We start from the raw sequence: 23947 nt of genomic DNA on the forward strand, positions 1-23947 counted from the left end.
GAGGAACATACATGCCCAGCGTGTCATCAGACAGATGTTTCGCCTGATGCTTTAATTACCAACAAGTGCCTATGCCAGGTAACACGATGACTTTTACGTAAAGTGCTTGTAAGAAAAGGCTATTTGTCAAAAGCTGAAAGGGAAGAAAATATTAATTTACATCTCCTTAAGCAAGGTGTAATTGAATAAGGCTAAATTTACTTTTCAAATACATTATCTGTTGTTGTCACAGAAGCTTACAACTCTTTAGAGGCAACCTGGCAAATCCAGGTCACACTTTTGTTTAGCATGATTGCCTCGCTTTCAAATTCGGCGTTAACACTGAAGTACTTTAAATACAGTTACTCTGAGTTACCAGTCATTAGTATCAGTGTTTAATGGGATGTGTTCATATATCTGTATGTTGGTTTCTTTTAGGACTGGTAGCATTTGCAGGAATACACAAGTAATTTTCCTCTGTGAAGGCTTTTGTTCGTATATCTGCTGAAGTTTCATCTTACCTTTTTTGTAAATGTTTTTCTGCCTCTAGGCTGTGAACAACTTCAAAAATGGAACTGGCTACACAAAAAGGCTCCATCAGCAGATTTGGCAGCAACAGCAGCAGCAGCCGCCACCGCCTCCACCACCACTCATGACTTACACCTCCTGCTGCTCTGGTGACTGCTGCTGAACCTTCTACATCTTCCTCTCTGTCCATCAGCAGTTGGTTGGAAGAGAAGGTAAGCTTTCTTCCAACATATGCAGCAATTCTTATAATTTAGTAGAGCTTATTTTCCAACTGTCTGCATTTATTCACAAGGGATATCAGGTTCCTGTGCGAAGACAGCCAGCAATAGCAAGTTGTCTGGGCCCCCAAGGACTATCAATACCCACCAGTGGTAAGGAACTGTAACTTTAGAATGTCTTTTAAAAAATTATCTTCAGATAAACTGAATGGGATTTTTTGCTTTTTCCTCTCTCCACTCCAGAAGGTCATCCAGTGAGAGCCAGTAAAATTTGCTCAGCAGGTGGCAGACCAGGCTGGGACCTGTAAGTATTCTACAGAAATTCAATGTATTACTACTTGTAAGCTGTTAAATGAGGCTGTAGCACTTAACTTCTGCAACAGCTGATTCGTAATGAAGTAAGTATGCAGAAGATAGTTGTGGAGAATACAAGTGGTTGTTAATTTTTAAATGGCCTAATTTGAATTTGCTTTAACAAAGGGGATCTGTGCTTGCAGTAAAATTATTTAAAATAAAACTGCAGTACCTGATTGAAAAGAGGACTCTGAAAAAGGAACTCTTTGGGAGGAAACCATAATTACCTATCAAAATTAAAAACAATTAAAGGATCAGGTGGAAAGCCACCCTTTTGATTACTGGCTGAACAGGGCTGTAGAAATTGATTTCCCAATAGAAGTCAGCCTGCAGCATTCTTTTTCTAACAACTTAGTTGACACGGATTGAGCAAATTCTTGGAAAAGTCAACACTGTTATCTTATGACAATTTTGAGTTTCTTCACTTTAGTCAGCCCAAATAGCCAAGCTGCTTTCTCTCAATTGGAGAGAGAGGAGTCTCTTTTATCTATTATTGCAGTGTCAGGTCAGTCCTTCCTTTTGGTATATATGTGTTATAGATAGATTTATTAAAGATAAACCAGAACAAAACCCAGGATCCATCCCACAGATTGTCTAAAATCTCCAGTTCCGGAAGCAAGAAAATAACAATTCAGGGACAAGAGCAGGCCAAATACATCATCATGAGGCAACAGCATAGGAAGCGTACATGGAAGAGATAAAAGAAGTTGGAGAGATGAGTTAATATCTGTGCCGTACAGGCTGCCTGCAGCTGCGGCTTGGCACTGCTCTCAGGCTACGGACCCAGCTTCAAGGTGGAAAAAAAAGTGGCTTTCTCTGAATGCTGGCATCAGGAGCAAGGTGCTTTAACTTGCCAGCAGGTGTCTGCAGGCTTTTTTTAGCATGAGTTTGTGTGGTAGGAATGGAAGGTGTAGCTGGTGTTACTTCAGTGAAGGTCAGGGGTTTTGGGGGTTTTCTTGGTTGGTTGGATTTGGTTTGTTTGTTGTTTGGGGGTTTTGTTTTGTTTTGTGCTATCAATTTGGGGGGTTCAGGAGCTGATTTCCGTTCATTCCTCCTCCCAAGTGGTGAGGGTGGAAAACGTTGGAGTGATAAATTTCTACCTGGCTGGAGGCAAGCCGACCTCATGAGTCGGAGAGACACATTCACAGTGAAGGCTCATACACCGCCCTGATGGCTGAGGGCAACTCCCTGAACTGTAATAGCGTAAACTTATCCGTTGTCTCTCGGAGTATGCAGGAGAAATGGCTTGCAGCTTTGTGAAGCTATGAACAAGTGACAAAACTTGGAACAAATCAGTTTAACTTCTTGTATAAAATTAGGATCTCTCAGAACAGAAGTACATTGGAGCTGTTCACTATGGTGGAGAAATCATAGCAAGAGTTGGTAAAATATTAAACTGCCAGAGACTTCTCATTTAAACAGAAGGCTGATGGATGAATAGGTAGTATGCCATGCATGCTACTTTTTCTCTTCAGATCTCTTCTTTGTATATGCCTGGCAGTCTGGTACAGTTGAGAGAGAGAAGTAAGATTTTTTATTTTCTATATTTTTAAAACCAAAAAGGGAACAAATTCTATTGGGCATAAGTAACTCTCTCAATAAAACTTTCCAAGTGCCATTTTCCTCAACTTTTAAGTTGTGAGATCAAATTTTCAGTAATACATCCAAGCAACTGAAAAATACCTGCTATTGCCTAAAAGAATTTGCTCTTAACAATATCTATCTAATTGATATTGTCCTTTATGTCAATCTCTAATTATAGTCTCTGTAGGAAGAATGGGGCAATGAAAGGCAGATGGTGGCCTTCTGTACACTGGAAAGATCTTGGATGCTAGCAAAGTCTAAAACCCATTCTTGTGTTGTGCAAACTTTCTGAAGTGCGAGTTGTACACTGCAAGTAATGCGTAAAACATGTAGGAAGTTGCTGCTGTAGGTGTTTTAATTTAGATGTAATGCACAGCAATTAAACATAGGCTTTCCTTCTGTATTTGTTATGAAAATGATAGCATAAGAAGGAAAATATTCATTATGACTATTTTTACTTATAAAGTAGAAGTTGACAATGCCTATAAACAAGGCGAGGCAAATTAGGTCAAGGCCTAGTCACACTTGCGAGTAAACAGCCGTTCTGACTGGGGAGACTAGTTGATAGGACCACAGTCCTAATACCCCCCGCTCCAGCTGTTTGGAAAACACATAGAAAACAGTTTGAAAAATGAGCTCATAGAGAAGGGGGGCGGGGGGAACCCACTAGATGACTAAAAGCCATGTCTGTAGTTGGATAAAGCTACTCTGAGAGAGAGAAATCCATCTTCCCTCAGTGGAAAAGTAAAGGCAACAATTAGAAATAAGGAGATGTAATAAGCTATCTTTTCAAAATCAAGTGTTGAAGCTGTTCTTTGAGCATTTCCTCATGCCATTCCAGACGAAGTGGGTCAGATATGTTAAATAGTTCTCAGCATCTCTTGACTAACCCAGCTAATATTTGAAGTTGTCTGTATGTGAAGTAGGAAAATATCTGGTTTGAATAATGGCATCATTAATCCCTTTAGCCTTAGGGTCTGGATATGGACTCTTGTCCCGATCCAATATTGGGGAGGGTTCTCAAACGATCCCAAGAGCAAGATTAAGACACAAACGAGGTCAGATGCCGTACAACCTTACAAGGTTTATTTCCTATAACAACTGATAATAGCGACAGGACAGAGGGAAGAAGAAAGGAAAAAGAGGCAGACCTAAGCAAGAAAACGGAAGAGATATAGCAAGACTAGTTACCACCACCACGAAGCCAGCAACATCCCGTTGACTCGGTCTCGATGCAGGTGATGGAGGGTCCAGGTTCCGGGTTCCAGCCAAAGTCCCAGTTCCAAGCGCTGCAGGTTCTCTTCAGTTGCTTTTCAGTGGCAGTTGCTTTTCAGGTGCTTTTCAGTTTTCTGAGAGAGGAGTACGCAGTTCTTTTATTGTCCCGGTCCCCACGATTTCTCCGAAAAGTCCACCCATTTCCACGGAGCTCATTACCATATGTGCCGCCCTGTGTTCCTCCATGGGCGCATGCCCAGGTGTTCACGGTTGTTTCTTCACCTTGCTCGTGGGCAAGCACAGCTTGGTAGGCAGTGCTAGCTTCAGGCAGATATGGTGGTTTCTTCAGGGACATTTTGCGCGTACTCCCCCACAGCAACAGGATGTTGAGGCTCTTTGCAGCAGCAATGTTGAGACAAACATTTCCAGCCAACACAGTCTCTTACACCACCCCGTGGCTCGACATTGCTGTCCTCGTGGTGGTGTGGAGGGTAAAAGTATAGAAAGAGAAAGAGGGAAAAAGTGCATACTACAACGATATAATCAAGTTAACAACTTTCTATCAAAATGACTTCACATAATGCGGCAAAAGAAAAACCAAAGGTCAAGATAAGGTGATTTGGCTTTCCAAGGCTTACTCTATGTTAATACAATATTTCTACATTAGACAACAACATGAACAAACAACAATATCATACCAATTATCCTAATTATAACATTTCTAAGTAAGTTAAACAACAACATCTAATAACTAACAACATCTACTTAACATCAACTAACCGTTATGAATTTAACTAACTGTACAATATCAGAACATACTATAAATTTATTTCAAGGTTACAAAGATTCAATAAAAGAACAGGACGGCAATTTACATGGTGAACAGTTACAAGGACAAAAAAGAAGTATTAGAATAACTATTAAGATAACCGTTATCAAAGCAAAGGCTATATGATAAATTGGAATCAACGTGAACACATAGTCATACTCCGTCATTTTTTCGGCAATATACCACAAAGTGGTCACAGCCCTAACAGTCCGCGCGGTCTGCTGGTGTTGGGGTTCACATGCGTGGCGGGAAAACTACTTTCTGTGCTCCCTTATCCTAAGGTACATGCATCGTCTGGGCCTAGAAACTTCTATCCCAGATTTGAACAAAGGTAAATGAACAATAACACTATATAACAATGATTAACACTATTCTCACCAAACATATAATAAGGTAACAATAATGATAACAATATTTACTAAAAGGTGTCCCAGCCTGGGCCTAGGGAGGTGCTCCTGGTCTTCCGGAACAGGGGGGAGAAGGTGGTTGTCTACATGAACAAGTACAATAACAAGACGGTTTACATGGACACTTACAAGACAAACACATACATACCACAAAAAAAAGTATAGCGAGAGCCAACAAAACAGCTGCCACAAAATTCCAAAACCGTGCGGTACACTTACAAGACAAACACATACATATAGCGAAAGCCAACAGAGCAACTGCCACAAAATTAAATATCAAAAGGGTATACGTTCTGGCTGATTGCAGAGCTAAAGATGATGGTCTGACTAACCTGAGTGTGTGGGGGTGCCTACGCCGTTCCACGCCCCCAGCCCAGAGCGCATGTGCCTAAATAATTGATACAGTTGCGTGCTTTGATTGGCGAACGACACAAATCTGTTTTACACCATCAGGCGAGACAGTAGATACAAATTGCATGTTAGATATGACATGTTGGATTAATTGAATAAAACAAGGAATAGTACATGGCACAAACATCAAAGCAACAAATGCACACAACAGATAAAACAGAAGCTGTTTTACCCACGGTGCTCCGGGTAACCAAGACCATAAATCACCGTTCCAGCTGTTCCATGTTTGAACGGGGACATGGGCTAGTTTCCTAATATCTGTCGTCAGTTGAAGAACTACTTCACCTACATCGTCTATTTCCAAACAACAGTTAGAGACATTTAATTTCCCACATACTCCTCCCTCTTCAGCTAGTGAGTAATCCAAAACCATGCGGTGTTGAAGGATTGCAGTACGCATCTGTTGAGATTGTTGAGTTAAAAGGTCTATAGCATTAGCAGTCTTATTGGTAATAATTTCTAAGACTGCTTGCAATCGAATTATGCGGTTCAAATTGTAAATCGGTCCTCGTGCCCCTGCTATTGGTTCACTGGGATTCCAAGTGGCAGGCCCATAATGCTCAATTATTCTTTTGGGAGGCCACTCATTTTCCCCCCACTTTTGTGTTCCACCTATTTTAACGTCAACAGATTGCTTGCTACGTGCAATCCTTTTGTCCCCTAAATTATCATATAGTCTTACTCGCAATCGAGGACCACCCGCCTCTGGAAGAAGGAAAAACAGAGGTCGGATAATCCCTATATAACAAATCCCTGACCAATTCGCTGGTAGCTGTTTGTAGGCAGTATGTCCACAAATCCAATAATGGCCTTTTTTGGCTTTGGCACCGTTGGCAAATGGTCCAGCTGCAGTCTTTGGGAATTGTAAATAAGTTGTGTTCTCATTTCCCAAAGGGCTATAAAAGGCGCTTGGCCTGTTGTTGTTTGTCTGGCTGGTACAATACCAGGCACCAGTGTTGTTCTTCCACTCACAAATTTGATGGTAAATATGGTTTCCAGGCCATCGGAGAAAGAAGGTTTCATTTTTGTTCGACCAAAACCCTTTAAACCCTTTGTTGCGGCTGGTTTCATCAAGCCACATCCATATGTAAACACCTCTCTCTTCATTAGCCAATTGATGTGTGAGTGTCCATTGACACCTGCTTTCTCCGACATTGACCCCTCCCTTCTGGGTGCTATTTAAACAATATCTACCCACAGTAGGAAATTGAATTGGGCATGTTTCACTATCGTCCCAGGTAGTACTATCAGTTTCACTATAATTGCTTACGATTTGTTCTGGAGTGAGGGATGTGGAGGTCCACGGCCAGCTTGACAACCCTAGAGGTCCTCCACAAACCCAACAGTGACTCAGATTAAAGGTTTGGCTTATAGCTTTTGCTAACAAACCAAATTCGTTATCCTTAAAGGGATCATATGGGTTGGGGGGAGGTGGGAGAATTGGCTTCCCTTCACCCTCATAGGTAAATCCCCAACATAACATAATTAAGAGTAACATCGTGTCTGCTCCTCTTCTTCCATGGGTACGTCTGAGCCACTTGCTTCTTCCTGAAAATGAAACAAAAACCAAATTCGCTTCTCGGGTTAGAAAGAGGGAACAATCCATCTAGTATGAATCTCATGAATTTTTCCACAGGCATCTTTTGCCTTCCAGGTATATTTGTTAAGGGGTGTGTCCAACACCAGTGGCACTGTGCCCACTGTGGGAAGTTCGACCAAAACAGGTTGTCCTGGGAAATGAGATGGGTTGCTGGGGTGATCAGGACCATGTGGGGCTGGCATGATTGTTGGAGCTTTTGGACTGAATGCTGTGATCTTTGGACATCCATTTACTCCCCAGCGACTATTAACGCTGGTCACTGCATCCCACACTCTCTCAGCCCATCCTGGCTTATGCGGTTTGAGGAAGCGTTTTAACAGACCATTTGTTCTTTCCACAATTCCATTTGCTTGTGGGTAATACAGAGTATGAAACACCCACGAAATTCCCTCCTGGGCTGCCCATTCCTGGACCACTTTGGCTGTGAAATGTGAGCCGTTATCTGATTGGATTGACTGTGGTTTGGGGAAAATTCCAAACCATTCTTTCAGAGCTTTTATTGTGTTTTCTCCTGTTGCCTTAGCACACGCTTTAGCTTGCACTAGTCCAGATACTATCCCCACACCTACCAGTATGTAGTACTTTCCCTCTGACCTTCAAAAGGGACCGATATAATCAATCTGCCAAGCCTCCCATAGGCCTTTTCCCTCTCTCAAATGCAGGGGGTCACCCTCCAGCGGGTGTCTGTCCAAACGGACGCGGCACTGTTCGCAGGAAGACACACAAGTTTTACATTCTTCCCTAGTAACTGGCCACCCTCGGGCTTGTGCCTCACAATAGAGGTCCTTAACTCCTGAATGTTTCCGTTTTACATGTAGCCATTCTAACAGACGTTCCCAATTTTCTGCTATCTGGGTACTTTGTAGGAGAGCTAGCTGGGCTAGCTCATCCACTTTGGCATTCCATCGGCTCACCGGGGCGTCATCTGGTTGGTGAGATGCTACCCATGCTACTGCAAATTTCCCTTGTCTGGCAATGGTAAGAATATCCTGCCATTTTTCCTTTTGCCATACAGGTATTCTATTGATCTCCCATCCGTTTTGTTCCCAGAACGGAAGCCACTCAGTGCAACCTTTAAACACAGCATAAGAGTCAGTATAGATAGAGACAGAAGCAGCAGATTGAGCCTCGTGCTGGAAGACGCTCCACACGGCAATTAGTTCTCCTACTTGTGCACTACCCACCCCTTCAGTAATGATCTGTTCCTTGGTATCTACTCGAAGTGCCACAGCTCGATATTTCCAAATTTTTCCCTCCCGCTTCGACGAGGCATCCATGAACCAGACATTTTGCAATTGTCCAGAAAACAGAGGAGCTACTTGTATTACAGGCAAAAGCTCGGAGGTTTCTCTATCTGGGCTTACCTCATCTTGTATATTTAACACTTTTGTGGCTCCTTCTGATACAGAAAAGATTTCACAGTAGTGTTCTATTTGTGCATACCACTTCGCAGAGAGGCTCTCTGGGCCACCCCGTCAGGGGGTGGAGTTCCTGCCAAAACTGCTTTGATCACTTTAAATGGACCTCTGAGCACTATAGGTTGTTGCCGGATGGTCCGTTCGGCTTCTCTCAGAGCTAAACTAACTACAAATAGACCTTTTTCCCAAGTTATACACCTTTTTTCAGCATCTTTAAAGCTATGAGAATAAAAACCAATGGGCCAAACAGGCCCCTCTGGACCCTTTTGCCACAAATGGATTGACAGTCCAGTCTTGGCAAACCCCCACTCAATTTGAACCGGGTCTGTTGGGTGAATGGGACCAAGGGCCTGATAGGCATTCGCTTCAAACACCAACAGCTGTAAAGCCTCGTCATGGACCGGAGTCCATTCCCACTGAGCTCTCTTTCGCAACAGGTCATACAGGGGTCTAGCAAGAATTGAGAAGTCAGGAATGTGTTCCTCCAAAACACAAGCAACCCTAGTGCATGCTGTAAGTCTTTCTTTGACTCTGGCATCTTGATCTGATCAAGAGAGGAAAGAGTATCTGGTGGGATACACGTCATGCCTCCCTTCCACCAGATTCCTAAAAATTTTACCTCATTTGAAGGGGTTTGGATCTTCTCAGGTGGAATTGCCAACCCTATACTTTCCAAATGGGTGATGATGTTGTTCTGGGTTTCTCTAACTTCTTCTACCTGCCTCCCTCCTATGAGCATATCATCTATATATTGATAGATCTTTACCTCTGCTTTTATGGGAATTGTTTCCAGCTCTTGTGCTAGAGCATGGTGAGCCAGCGTGGGGGAGTGCTTGTATCCTTGAGGCAATCGTGTAAAGGTGTACTGTTGTCCTTCCCAGGTGAAGGCAAAGCGATCCTGGTCCTCAGGTTGTAAAGGGACCATAAAAAACATCATATCCTTAACATCGATCGTTGCCATGACAGGGTGGGATTGTTCCTGAATGGCAGCTATCAATTCAGCAATGTTTGGTACAGCAGCTGTTAGTGGACCTGTGTTGGCATTGAGCCTCCTGTAATCTATTGTCAATCTCCATTTGCCGTTTGGTTTTCGGACTGACCATGCTGGAGAGTTGAAGGGGGAGTGAGTGGGAACTACAACCCCTTGTTTCTTTAAATCCTCCAGAACTGGCGTAATTCCTTCTCTTGCTCCTAGAGGCACTGGGTAGGGTTTAACATTTGTCAATTTGGAAGGGGGGAGGGTAGGTGCTGTTTGCAATAGATGCACCTCCATGCTGGATGTTTTGGCTAACTGCCTAATCTGAGGGACACCAAAAGACCATGAGTTTCCCTGGGTGTCACGCCACTGTCTACCCTTCAAAACATCTATACCTAGGAGATTCATCTGGAAAGATCCTACGGCCACCATGGTATTGACAGGGTTTTCCTCCCCTGGCAACCATAGTGTCACCGGAGTCATAGGCACTGACTGTGTTTTTCCCAAGGCATTTAAGACAATCAGATTTCTAGATGGAATCGAAATTCCACATTGTTCTGCTTCAGTCCACCTTAGCGCGGTAATTTGTGCCCCAGTACCAATTAAGAAGGTCACCGGTCTTTTCTTTGGTCCTACAGCAACAGTAATCAGTAAATCCCCTTTGGTATTGCAGGTGAGTTGTCTAACAAACATCCATCCTCCGCCTCCCCCCTCAACTTCGGGGGGCGGAGGGTCTAGTTTCCCGCCACCTTCTTCTCCCTAGTCGGCTCGTCCTCAAGGTCTATCGAGGGTGGGGCACTAGGAATTGGTTTGGAAACAGCCCTTTGCCCTGACCATTTCTGCACAAGTTGCTCCAATCTTTGGGTCGGGAGCCCATCCATCAAGTCCCGGGGAATGCCTTTCTGAAGCCCTAGCTGCCACAGTCCCTGTTGACTTAGGGGTCTCTCTCTTCCAGGGGGTAATTGCTGCCCACTAAGTCGCCGTACGATCTTGTTTTCAGTTCTTTGAGACAATCCCCCAACAGGGCCATATTTTCTCCCAAAATTAATCAATTCCTGAGCTATCTCTCCCCATGTCCACACTTTCCTCCCTGACTGCCGATGATCAGGGGACATTTTCCCCTCCAGAGTGGACATAGTCCTTTCTCCATCGGGGGTGTTTTGAATTCTCCCTTGCAATTGGATCCCAATGGGTTTCAGAGAGTCGGGAAGTCCCCATATCAGAGGAGTCATCCTCTCCAGGTCCACAGGCATCATCATCAGGGAGCCCTGGTGGGGCTTGAGCTCCCGATCATACATCATCTGGAGACATGCTGCCTTTTGCACACTTTCCACTAGCTGATCCACCGTACCGGTTATGGCAAGGGGATCTCCCCTCTCCAAGGGGTTCAGCCCTCCGGCCCAATACTCAGCTCTCTGAGTCAATGACCACGGGGCTCGGTGATCGCCAGTAGTTAGAAACACACCTGGACCCCAATATCCTTCTGCTTCTTCCTCTGACAACAAAATTCCATCCCCTCCTGACAAAGACACTATCCACACATACTCTGTCTCTGATTCCTTTGCTGTCCTTGCAAAATCTTTTTTCGGCTTTGCTAATTCAGTTGCCTTAAATGGGACTTCTTTGGTGATAACCTGAGGACGGTCATCGCTATTGTCCTCATACACATACTCTGTTTTAATCAGTGGATACATATGTGGGAGGCTTTCTACGGTTTCCTTTGCCCTCTGCAAATCCCCCTGGGGGTAGATTTTCTGTATCCCTTTCTCCGCAGGCGTCACTTCTACCTCTGCCTGTGTATCCACCTCTCTCAATTCCTTCTTTAAAATCCTAGTAAGGTTCCTTTCCTCCTCCAACAACTGTTTACTTTCTTTCAATTGCTCCTGCAGACCTTTGATCATATCACTTTGACCAGACTTCTGCTTCCTCTCTTCCATCGCAGCTGCCAGACTCGCTCCCAGGACCACACAAATTATAGCTTTTCCTTTCCCCTTCTTAACCTTAGCTTCCTTCTGCAAGATTCTTATCCTATCCACCACAGTCTGTGGTTGAAACCAGTGGTTTTTCGCCCAATCTTGTCCCTGGAGTGAGGGGCAAGATCGGTGCGCCTCTAAAACATCATATAGTTTCTCTATTCCTTCAACCCGTGAGGGCACAAAAATCACAAACATCAACAGTTTCCTGAGCATCCATTTTCTCTAACACAAATCAGGGGGCCTGCGTTCTGAGAGGGTCACAACTTAACAACAAATTCCCCCTATTCTCTCTCAGGAGGGCACACTTTACAGTTACAGACCAACACAAATCAAAGGGGGTTACGTCTTGAGAGGGTCCCACAGTACTACCGAATTCCCCCTTTTCACTCTCAAGAGGACACACTTCAAAGTTACACACTAACTCAGAGGAGGATTACGTCCTGAGAGGGCCACACATGAGTATCCAAATTCCCCCTATTCGCTCTCAGGAGCCAGACTGCACATTAACACAAAGGTTCCACAACAAAGTAGTGCAGCACTCTCATCTCTGGGCATCCTGTCCGTGACGCCAATTTAAAAAAAGTCCCAATCCAATATCGGGGAGGGTTCTTAAACGATCCCAAGAGCGAGATTAAGACACAAACGAGGTCAGATGCCGTACAACCTTACAAGTTTTATTTCCTGTAACAACTGGTAATAGCGATAGGACGGAGGGAAGAAGAAAGGAAAAAGAGGCAGACCTAAGCAAGAAAACAGAAGAGATATAGCAAGACTAGTTACCACCACCATGAAGCCAGCAACGTCCCGTTGACTCGGTCTCGATGCAGGTGATGGAGGGTCCAGGTTCCGGGTTCCAGCCAAAGTCCCAGTTCCAAGCGCTGCAGGTTCTCTTCAGTTGCTTTTCAGTGGCAGTTGCTTTTCAGTGGCAGTTGCTTTTCAGGTGCTTTTCAGTTTTCTGAGAGAGGAGTACGCAGTTCTTTTATTGTCCCGGTCCCCACGATTTCTCCGAAAAGTCCACCCATTTCCACGGAGCTCATTACCATACGTGCCGCCCCGTGTTCCTCCATGGGCACATGCCCAGGTGTTCACGGTGGTTTCTTCACCTTGCTCGTGGGCAAGCACAGCTTGGTAGGCACTGCTAGCTTCAGGCGGATATGGTGGTTTCTTCAGGGACATTTTGCGCGTACTCCCCCACAGCAACAGGATGTCGAGGCTCTTTGCAGCAGCAATGTTGAGACAAACATTTGCAGCCAACACAGCCTCTTGCAACTCTTTGACAAGCATGATGAGTTGTAGAGACCTTTTTAATGTGTCTCCCCCTTTTGCTACTAGTGTTTCTGTAGAGACCCTTGATCCATTAAGTACAGTCCTCACCTCCTGTCCCACTCCTTTCTCTCCCCTGGTTTCATCTAGTAATGCAAAGTAGGGGTTTCTTTCTCCATTTTTCACTTTCCAAAGCAAGGGTTCTGTAGTGTAAAAAAAAAAAAGCTCATGCTGCTTTTAATTTAATATTGGCCTGCCATGTCAGTCCTGTGCTGCTTCTGACTGCAAAGAAGTCTAAGCAGACAGGGCAAGCAGAGAGGGTTGGAGGTGAAAATGATGCCTTGTTGTGCTTGGAGTTCCAGGGGCAGTAACCTTGTGGGCCTCCAAACCCAGGTGCCTGGTGTCCTGCTCAGCCTAACTGGGCAGTGAGCTAGCTAAAGCAGGTTTGAGCACCTTCTACAAACGCAGCTTGACTTGTGCTGCTCTGCATGCTGACATACAGCTCTTGGATTTAGATTAAAACAGATGTATGTACAGCTAAGCCTCTGAACTATAAAAATCAAACACTGTGTTTAAGAGCACAAGGCTCTGCTAGCAACATTAGCTGCAGATTGGTTGATGTTTTCATTCATCCTCTTCCATAAACAAAACCAAGGTAATGCTGAATTTGCTGCAACAGCTCTGTTTAACAGACCACTTTGTTATATGTCCTTCCTCTACAATCAACTATAATGTCCTTCCAGAATCAGTAGAAGCACAGCAAAGACATTGAACTAAAAGAAGCCAGTGTTAAATTGTCTTGTTTAATGTTAGCAGGAAGCTGATGGGAATATCCTTAAATCAAAACTGATATGAAACACATTTCATGTGTCCAAAACTTGTGCTGTATGTAGTGTCACCCTTTGTGGATTTCAAACCTTTTCTCATTTCCTGGCCATCAGTTCTAACTGTCTAGCACAATGCAAATAAGCTGTCTTAAGAGGTTGGCAACTTGGATCTTTGCTTATATCCACAAATGATTTTTAAAAAAAGTAGTTGTGACTTCTAAGTTAGGTCAAGTTATCTAAAAACCAGAAGCAGGATCTTTTTTCCCTGATTTATGTTAATGCTGGGCAAAAGAGCAGAAGCTGATTTGGAAACCCGTAAGTGGAAGGGTGTTTTCCAGTAACATGGTTGGTTTGTTGGTTTTTTTTCTTTTATGGATGTCGTGGTTTAACCCCAGCCAGCAACTAAGCACCACGCAGCCGCTCACTCACTCCCCCCCAACCTGCACCCAGTGGGATGGGGGAGAAAATCGGGAAAAGAAGTAAAACTCGTGGGTTGAGATAAGAACGGTTTAATAGAACAGAAAAGAAGAAGCTAATAATGATAATGATAACACTAATAAAATGACAACAGTAATAATAAAAGGATTGGAATGTACAAATGATGCGCAGTGCAATTGCTCACCACCCGCCGACCGACACCCAGCTAGTCCCCGAGTGGCTATCGCCCGCCCCCACTGTGGACACATATTTAGCTAACGGTCGCAAGAGCATTCCAGATGCCTTTAGAAGACCTTGAACAGAATAAACAAGAAGACAAAAAAAGAAAGATGCCAATTAGAAGAACACAGGTGCACATTCTAAGATAAAAGGAACTTGGCACAAAGAACCGCAATTCGGCAGTTTATCTTGACCAATTAGACTGAGACAAGTTTTGCGTGTTTTAGTTAATATAACCAATTGTGTCCTAAGTTTATGCGTGTGTACAGTGTTAGTATAACCAATTATATCTTATGTTTATGCGCGTGTACAGCGTTGATATAACCAATCATATTTCATGCTTGTGCGCGTGTACAGTGACTTTGCAGAATATGTGACTATAAGTATGTGTGTGTTTTAGCAATAAAGGGTCGTCTGCTGTCTGCTCTCAAGATTACAGGCGTCCGTCTACTTCAATCTCCTCAAATGGTGACCCCGACGTGATTGCGGGCCGAGAAAACGCTGGAATTGCGGGAAGTGTGTCCGGAGGAGACTCTAGCCGAACGATCGTCTAGCCAGCTGGACTGAGCGGACAACCTTTTCCCGGGAGATCAATCACCCTGCTCGTTTGGAAGTAAGGTGAGCGGCTAAGAGGATTAAAATGGGTGCCCAGATGTCTGTGGAAGAAGGGGCAATTGTACGAATGCTTTCGCATATCCTCTCCTTGAGAGGGATTAAGTATGATTCAAATACTTTACGTATGATGCTGAAGTGGCTTAAGGACCATGGTGCCCCCACTTCGAATGCAGAAGTCTTTGAAGTTAAAAATTGGGAAAAAATGGGAAAAGTAATTTGGGACTTTGTATCGCGTGGGGACGTGAAGGCTCAGAAAATCTCTGCTATGTGGAGATTGGTGCTGGAAACGTTGAAAGCCCTTAAGGCAGAAAAGGAGATGGCTGCTGCTGTAAAAATTTCAATTGAAGATACCCTGGAAAAAAAGAGAAGTGTGTGTGGTGAGGTGGTAAATAATTCGGACAGTGATGAGGAATTAAACACCGAGGGAGATGTCACTAATGGAGGCAACGATCAACCTTTAAGTAACCTGCCTCTCGAGCAGAGACCTATCCCCTCTGCACCTCCCTATGAGACAGATACATCCCCAGGAGAAGCTATAAAAAAGCGATGGAAGGACATAAATGCTAAAATGTTAACCGAAGGTCTAAATCCTGTGGCTTTTCCAGTTACAGTCAGGCAGAATGCCCCAAACGTGTGGCAACCTTTCAATTGGGATTTAATAAAAGAAGTACGGAAAACAGTAATGGCTAATGGACTGTCTGCTCCATTTAGTCAGGCGTTATTGGAGAATATATTTTCTGGTCAAATTTTAACGGGCTTTGACTGTACACAATTGGCTACAATGATTTTAACCCCGACTCGGCGTCTATTATGGAAGGTGAAATGGGCAGAATTATGTGATTTAGCGGCACTAAGAAATTTGGACCGCCCAGAAGGAGATCCGAGGTATATGATCACTTCTGCTCAAATGATGGGGACTGGTGACTTTGCAGATGTTAATAGGCAAGCGAGGCTACCGGTGGAAGTATTACAAGAATCAGCTTCCTTAGCTCTGAAGGCAATGGTAACCTTGCCTGAAGCTGGAAAGTCAGAACAATCATTTACCAGTGTAAGGCAGGGTAATACGGAACCTTATCTGTCCTTCATTTATCATCTGCGAGATGCTATTGAAAAGCAAATAGATAATGCTGATGCCAAAGAAGCATTGATAATAAAATTGGCTGTGGAAAATGCAAATGCAGACTGTAAAAAAATACTACAATCGATGCCAGGAAGAGTGATGCTCGTAGATATGATAGAGGCCTGTAACAAAGTTGGGTCTTTGGAGCATAAAACTACATTAATGGCCAATGCTTTTGCTGTAGCCATGCGAATGGATACAAAAAATGTTAAGAAATGCTATAAATGTGGACAACCGGGACATTTGCAATTTCAGCGTAAAGAAGGGCGAAACAAAGTGGAAGCTGGGCCTAATATATGCCCTCGTTGTCATAAAGGGAGACATTATGCTAACCAATGTAGATCTCGTTTCACAAATGAAGGTGTAGCTCTGCCACCTCGAGGTACCCCATCGCCGGGAAACTACAAGAAGAGTGCAGGGAGCGGTGCGATGACCCCAACAGCTCCGAAAGGATCCCAGAACGGCGCCAAGAAGGATGTCTGGCAGAACTGCCAGCCCGAACAGCTGGAAGTGCCAGAGTGGATGTCTCAACAATAGAAACCATTCTACTATGGAACTCTCAGGTACACCGTGTGCCAGTAAACGCACAAGGACCATCAGGTAATGGGCTTAGTGCCCTGTTGTTGGGATGGTCTAGTATAACATTACAAGGAATTTTTGTGCTTCCCAGGGTGATTGATGGGGACTACACAGGTCGCATTTATGCTATGATTTGGATGCCGTCTCCACCAGTATCGATACAGGAAGGAAGCAGAATTGCACAGCTAGTCCCTTTTAAAGCAAATGTACCATGTAAGGTTAATCAACAGCATGGCAATGCAGGGTTTGGATCTACGGGATTAGAAGCTCAAATTATGTGGTCAAGGGAGGTCAATAAAACAAAACCTAGTATATCAGCAGAGTTACAAAATGCAAAGAACAGGCCAGAAAAAATAAAATTACAAGCTTTAGTGGACACTGGAGCAGATGTAACAGTTCTGTCGTGGGAGGACTGGCCTGTTACTTGGGAGCTTTCTGAGATGGATTCGAAACTGTTCGGTGTGGGCGGATTATCAAAAACTCGACAAAGCAAATATATGATTCAATTGATTTGTCAGAATTCAGTTTCTTATATCAAACCTTATGTAACCAATATCCCTATGAACCTGATAGGCAGGGATGCATTAAGTCAAATGGGATGTGTGCTTAGTACGGAGACAATTTTGTGGCGTGGCCATTGATGGGCGACCATGCCTAAAACTGAAATGGAAAACAGAGGAACCAATTTGGGTAGATCAATGGCCGCTGACTGAATCTAAGGTCGCCATCTTGAAACAGTTAGTACAGGAGCAATTGGAACAAGGGCACTTGGTGAATACCACGAGCCCTTGGAATACACCAGTTTTTGTCATTCCAAAAGAATCTGGGAAATGGAGACTATTGCATGATTTAAGAAAGATAAATGAAGTAATGGAAAATATGGGAGCCCTTCAGTTAGGGTTACCCACGCCTACTCTGATTCCACAAGGATGGACCATTTGGATTATTGATTTAAAGGATTGTTTCTTTACAATATATTTAGACCCAAAAGATGCGGAAAAATTTGCCTTTTCTATCCCCACCATAAACAAACAGGAACCCATGGAACGTTATCATTGGGTAGTTCTGCCACAAGGAATGAAAAATTCTCCAGCCATATGCCAATCCTATGTATCCCAAGCTCTAAAAGGGTTTAGAGAACAAAATCCAGACTTGATTATTTATCACTATATGGATGATATCTTGATAGCAGGGAGAAGAGAGTTATCCGAAAAGCTCAAAGAATTGACTACACAATTGTCTGATTTTGGTTTAAAAATAGCACCAGAAAAGGTACAAAAAATGCAACCATGGAAATATTTAGGCTGGAAGATTTTAGAAAAAACTATCGTTCCACAAAAACTGGAAATTACAGACAAGATTGAAACATTGAATGATGTGCAAAAATTACTGGGGACAATCAATTGGGTTCGAACACTGTTGGGAATAGATAATGAGCTTCTGACCCCTTTATTTGAAATGTTACGAGGTGACACTACCTTAACGGCACCTCGACAATTGACTCCTCAAGGTAAACAAGCATTACAAAAGATAGCAGATCTAATATCCCAGAGTCAGGCTTTTAGAATTAAAGAAAATCTTGACATTAATCTTAGCATTTTAAACCGAGAAAAACAACCCCTCGGGATCATATATCAATGGGAGGGAAGTCACAAAGACTTGTTAATAATAGAATGGATCTTTTTAGCTCACCAGGCCCAAAAAACCATATTTTCTCGAACTGAAATGATTTCAGAATTAATTATAAAGGGGAGACGTCGGATTATTGAGATTTGTGGACAAGAACCACACACGATTGTCGTTCCTTTGACTCAAGGATATTTACAATGGTGTCTACAGAATAGTCTAACTTTACAAATTGCTTTTGCAGATTTCGAAGGAAAGATAGATATTCATCTTCCTGCACACAAAATGTTTACCTTGCTACAAAATATACAACTAGAAGAAAAAGAATTGTGTGCACAGTTACCTACTGATGGTCCTACAGTATATACGGATGGCAGTGGAAAAACAAGAAAGGCAGTAGTAGTTTGGAAAGAAGGTCAGGTATGGAAAAATCACACTGTCACATGTGAAGGCTCCCCCCAAGTGGTGGAACTTCAAGCTGTAACAGAAGTATTTAAAAAGTGGCAGGATGTTGAGGTCAATATTATTGCTGATTCTTTAGATGTGGTAGGTGTAGTAAAACGCTTGAGATGGGCTTATTTGAAAGAAATTGATAACATCACATTGTTTGAAAAATTTAAGATGTTGCTATTTCTGTTAAACCAACGGACAAAGTGTTATTATATAATGCGTGTGTGAAGTCACACCAGTTTGCCTGGATGGATCACAGAAGGGAATAAACGAGCTGATTTGCTAGCTAATCCTGTATGGACCGGGCCACCCCCCAATAAACTTCTACAGGCACGTGGAGCTCATAGTTTTTTCCACCAACCAGTGAAAGTATTAGCCAAACAGTTTCAGATTTCTATAGGAGATGCCAAAGCCATCATTCAATCCTGTGCTGAGTGCCAGAAATTATCTGGGCACGGAGATGTAAATCCTAGGGGTCTGCAGTCCTTGCAATTGTGGCAGACTGATGTGACTCATGTACCAGCTTTTGGAAAATTGTGTTATGTTCATGTTTCTGTTGATACATATTCCTTGATGATATGGGCCACAGCACTTGCGGGCGAAACAAGCCGACATCTACAAACACACTTACGACAAGCATTTGCAGTAATGGGTGTCCCGGCCCAGGTAAAAACAGATAATGGACCATGTTTTATAGCACAACGGACTCAGGAATTTTTTCAGCAATGGGGATTTACTCATATTACTGGCATTCCTCATTCTCCCACAGGTCAAGCTATAATCAAACGTACTCATAAAGTATTAAAAGACTTTTTGGAAAAACAAAAAAAGGGGGAATTAGGGGAACCTCCTTCAAATAGACTCATGAAAGCAATATATGTGATGAATTTTTTGACCCTGCGTGGAGAGTCAGTTGTCCCCCCTGTAGTTCGGCATTTTCAAACAATGAATAGTGGGATTCAAAATATTGATAATGGGTGGAAAGTCTGGGTTAAAAATATTGAGCGTCAGCAATGGGAGGGACCTTTTAAAGTAATAACGTGGGGCCGAGGTTATGCTTGTGTCATTACAGAAAATGGGCTGAAGTGGATTCCAACTAAATGGACGAAACCTTATGCTGAGATTGATATGGAACACGCTGACTGTAGCAAGCAGAATGACAGTGGCACCAGTGATTGATCCACATCATTTAACACCGTGGGACAGTAAGAATGTTTGGGTGACACTGACTAAAGCTATTAATCAAACCTCTTTTTGTGTGTCATTGGCATTAACTGAACAGTCTTTTATTCTTATGTATTTTATTAGGTATAATGTTGCTTTTGCCGTGTTTAATTAGCTGTGTTCATAGGTTTTTGCAAAGGGCAATACAGCATGTTGTTACTTGTCAAAAAACAAAAAAGGGGGACTTGTGGACACATATTTAGCTAACGGTCGCAAGAGCATTCCAGATGCCTTTAGAAGACCTTGAACAGAATAAACAAGAAGACAAAAAAAGAAAGATGCCAATTAGAAGAACACAGGTGCACATTCCAAGATAAAGGGAACTTGGCACAAAGAACCGCAATTCGGCAGTTTATCTTGACCAATTAGACTGAGACAAGTTTCGCGTGTTTTAGTTAATATAACCAATTGTGTCCTAAGTTTATGCGCGTGTACAGTGTTAGTATAACCAATTATATCTTATGTTTATGCGCGTGTACAGCGTTGATATAACCAATCATATTTTATGTTTGTGCGCGTGTACAGTGACTTTGCAGAATATGTGACTATAAGTATGTGTGTGTTTTAGCAATAAAGGGTCGTCTGCTGTCTGCTCTCAAGATTACAGGCGTCCGTCTACTTCAATCTCCTCATACAACGTGACGGAGCGGGTGGCCCTGCAGAGCAGCCCCGGCGCCCTCGAGCATTTCCACATGAAGCTTTTCCGAGCCCAGCACAACCTCTACCTGGCCGGTTTCGCCCTCCTGCTCTCCTTGTGAGTTGGGGGGGGGGGGGCCAAATCTGGGGGGGGGGTCTGGGGGTTCCGCGGAGCCCAGCTTACCCTGCCTCCCGCAGCCTCCTGCGCCGCCTGGTCACCCTCATCTCGCAGCAGGCCGTGCTGGGCGCTTCCAGCGAAACGTTCTGGAAACAGGCGGAAGGCGCCAGCCAAGCCGCCCGCCGTTACACGGAGGATAATGACGCCTTGTGGAAGGTATGGCGGGAGGTGGGGGGGGGGGGGTCGAAGGAGGCATCCAGGCGCCTCGGGCCCTGACGTGCCCCCCCCCCCGCCAGCAGCTGCAGGAGGCAGGGGGTGACGGGGGCGGCCCGTCGTCCCCCTCCCACGACAAGAACGAGACCCTCAAGGCCAAGGTGGAGAAGCTGAAGGAGGAGCTGGCGGCCAGCAAACGCAGTACGGGCAGGGCTGCAGGGGGGCGTTATGGTGTGGGGGGGTGTTATGGTGTGTGTGTGGGGCGCTGCTGGGTTTTTTTGGGGGTGACCCTGACACAGACAACCCCCCCCCAACAGCTCTGGAGAAGGCGGAGAACAAGGTGCAGGCCATGCGGCGCCAGGCCGAGGGGCTGACGCGGGAGTACGACCGGCTTCTGGACCAGCACGCGCTCCTGCAGGTAGGGAGGGGGGGGGGCACCCCAAACCCCCTACGACCCCCCCCCCAACACCCTTTCGGACCCCGTAACACCCCCTCTGCCTGCCCCCCCCCCCCCCGGCAGCCCATGATGGCCCCTGGGACAAGAAGGAGGAGTGATGAGTCGGCCACGCCCGGCCACACCCACCGGGCCACGCCTTCCCCCCCCCCATCCCAGTTCAGGGAGTGGGGGCAAAACTTGGACAAGGTGTTTCCAGTCCCCCGCCCCTTACCCTGTGTTTGGGGACCTACTGCTCTGTGGCAGCACTCTGGGGGGTGTGGGGCGCGGGGGGGCTCTGAACCCCATTTCAGGGGGTCCGAGCCCCCCCTTTTGCCCCTTCCAGGGGGGGTTTCCCCAGGTGTGCACAGTGGGGGAACTCCCCTCCTCCCCCAAAAACACACCAGCTTCTGCTTCAATAAACATGTGGGATCAGGCCACGCTCGTCTCCACCTCCCACCCTCTCGGGGACCCCCCCCCAGCACCCCAATTTCCCCCCCCCAGGTCCCTTTTTACCCCCCCGTTGTCACCCAGGTACGGAGATCCCCGAGGCTCAGCCATTTTTATTGGCACCATGCACAGGAACGGGGAGCTGGGGGGGGGAGGGGTGCAGCTCGTTTGTCCGTCCGTCCAGGCCCCACGGCCATCGCAGCGTGGGGTTAGTCCGTCCCATCCGTGGGTCCCGTAAGGCTGCAGGGACGGCCGTGGGGGCCGTCTCACCGTGGGGCTGGCCGTCTCGCCGTGGGGCCGGCCGTCTCACCATGGGGCGGGTTCCTCCACGAGCGGGGCACCCCACGCGCTACAAGGCGGCGTGCAGGGCCCGGGCCTGGCCCCGCAGCGCTTCGAATTCCCTCTGCACAAAATCCGTCAAAGCTTTCCGCATTTCCACCTGGGGGGGAGGGGGGGGGAACGAGCCGGGCCCCGTCGAGCCGTGGGGCCGGGAAGAAGAGACCCCACAGAGCCGTGGGGCAGAACGGGGTTGTTTTGTGTGTGTCCCCCCCCCGCCGTGGGGCAGCTCCCCCAGCGCTCACCGTTGACGTACCCTCCGCCCGGAGTCGCTCCAGGAGGGGCCGGACGCTGAACGGTCGCCCCACGACCACCGTAATTCGCTACGGGACAGCGTCAGTAACCCCCCCGCAGCCCCCCCCCCACCCCAAAGCCCACCGCCTGCCCCATAGCCAGCCGCACAGCCCCCCCCCCCCCCCCCAGAGCCACCCTACCCTGCTCTCAGTTAGCGAGGTTTAGGAATACCTCTGTGGTGCCGCTTTTGGGAGTTTCTCCTTGGAAATCGAGGCAAGAGACGCCTTTCCCAAGGTGCAGAAGAAACCGCGTAGACTTGTGCGTACTTTCTAGGTCATGCAAGTAAAGCCAGATGCCAGCCAGAGACCGGGAGCGTGTTTGCATTTCTCCCCGATAAGTCAAATGCCCTATTTTTCATGGGTTTCTCATAGGAATAGGAATCGTGAGCGGGCACAGAAGGGTTTCTGTGCTGGGATACAGGTCATTTTTTTGTCATCGCAGCTTGCACGGTGCCGTTTTGAGCGTTGACAGCGCACCAATGTTTAGCTACTGCTGAGCGGTGCTTATGCAGAACCAAGGGCTTCTCCGTTTCTCGCTCTGCTGCCCCAGTGAGCTGGCTGGGAGGGGACACAGCAGAGACCGCTGCCCCGAGCTGACCGACGAGGTACCACGGTCCGTTCCACGTAGTGTCACGCTCAGCAAGAAATTCGGGACTGGGGGAGTCTTCCCAAGGCAGCCGTCGCACCGAGATGGCTGGGCGTCTGCCTGCTGGTGAGAGGTGGTCGGTGGTTGCTGTCACGTCCGTTGGTTTCCTTTCTTATTCCCTGCGCTTGTTAAACTGTCTTTATCTCGACTCCCTTAGGTGACAGCCTAAGGAAAATGGAGCCTCCTGGGTCTCAGAGTAATTCCAGAGCTAAAGCGGCGACAGACATCGGCTCTGGATCAGATAATACGTGCCGACGCTCATCGCTGACCCAAGAAGACATGCTCCTCCTGTCCTACCCGAGGGTTTCAAATCCAACACGCTTTCTTCCTAAAGCAGGACGCTGCCTTATTTACTTGTAACGCCGTTCCTACGCTCCTTGAGATGCGGCTAGAGGTGGGTTACGCAGACCATCAAGCCGCCGTTTGGGAGCACCAGAGCCTTTTGGGTACTGTTTGTCACCACCGTTTGCGTGAGAAGGGAACTAAAACACAATAGACGGCGAGAAATTTAACCTGCCGTGGAGATAGCTATGGTGAGCAAGTCCGATTTTGTGCTTTACAAAGCATCATTTTTAAAATTCAACCCTGAGTTTCGCAAGTGTAGACCCTTATTTTTATAATGCGAGCCTCAATGTTAGGGCAAAAAGCATCAATTTAAAAGACCAAAGCCTACTTTGGGGGGTGCAAACAGTCATTTTTAAGGTCCAGACCCACATATATGGAGTACAAAAACTAATTTATTAGCTCCAAGGTCCGTTTTTAAGGTTCAGAGACTCATTTTAAGGGCCCAGAGCATCATTTTTAAGCCCCAAAGTCTGATCTGGAAGGACCAAAGCCTCATTTGTAGAGTCTAAATCCGAATTTATACAGTCCAAAGCCTCATTTTTACTTTCCAAACTCTTAGCTTTGCCTTCCAAAGCCTCATTTTAGTTTCCAAAACCTTCATTTTTAGGGTGCAAAGGCTCA

At 45.7% G+C, this 23947-nt stretch overlaps 1 non-coding gene across 1 annotated transcript; it reads right to left on the reverse strand.

Moving 5' to 3' along the window:
- Positions 1-23166: 23166 nt before the first annotated feature.
- LOC128138630 (small nucleolar RNA SNORD45) lies at positions 23167-23251 on the reverse strand. The gene has a single exon (XR_008234097.1). It is a non-coding gene; the product is annotated as a small nucleolar RNA SNORD45 (small nucleolar RNA).
- Positions 23252-23947: the final 696 nt, after the last annotated feature.

Source organism: Harpia harpyja, unplaced genomic scaffold (assembly GCF_026419915.1).
Source record: "Harpia harpyja isolate bHarHar1 unplaced genomic scaffold, bHarHar1 primary haplotype scaffold_75, whole genome shotgun sequence".
NCBI lineage: Eukaryota > Metazoa > Chordata > Aves > Accipitriformes > Accipitridae > Harpia > Harpia harpyja.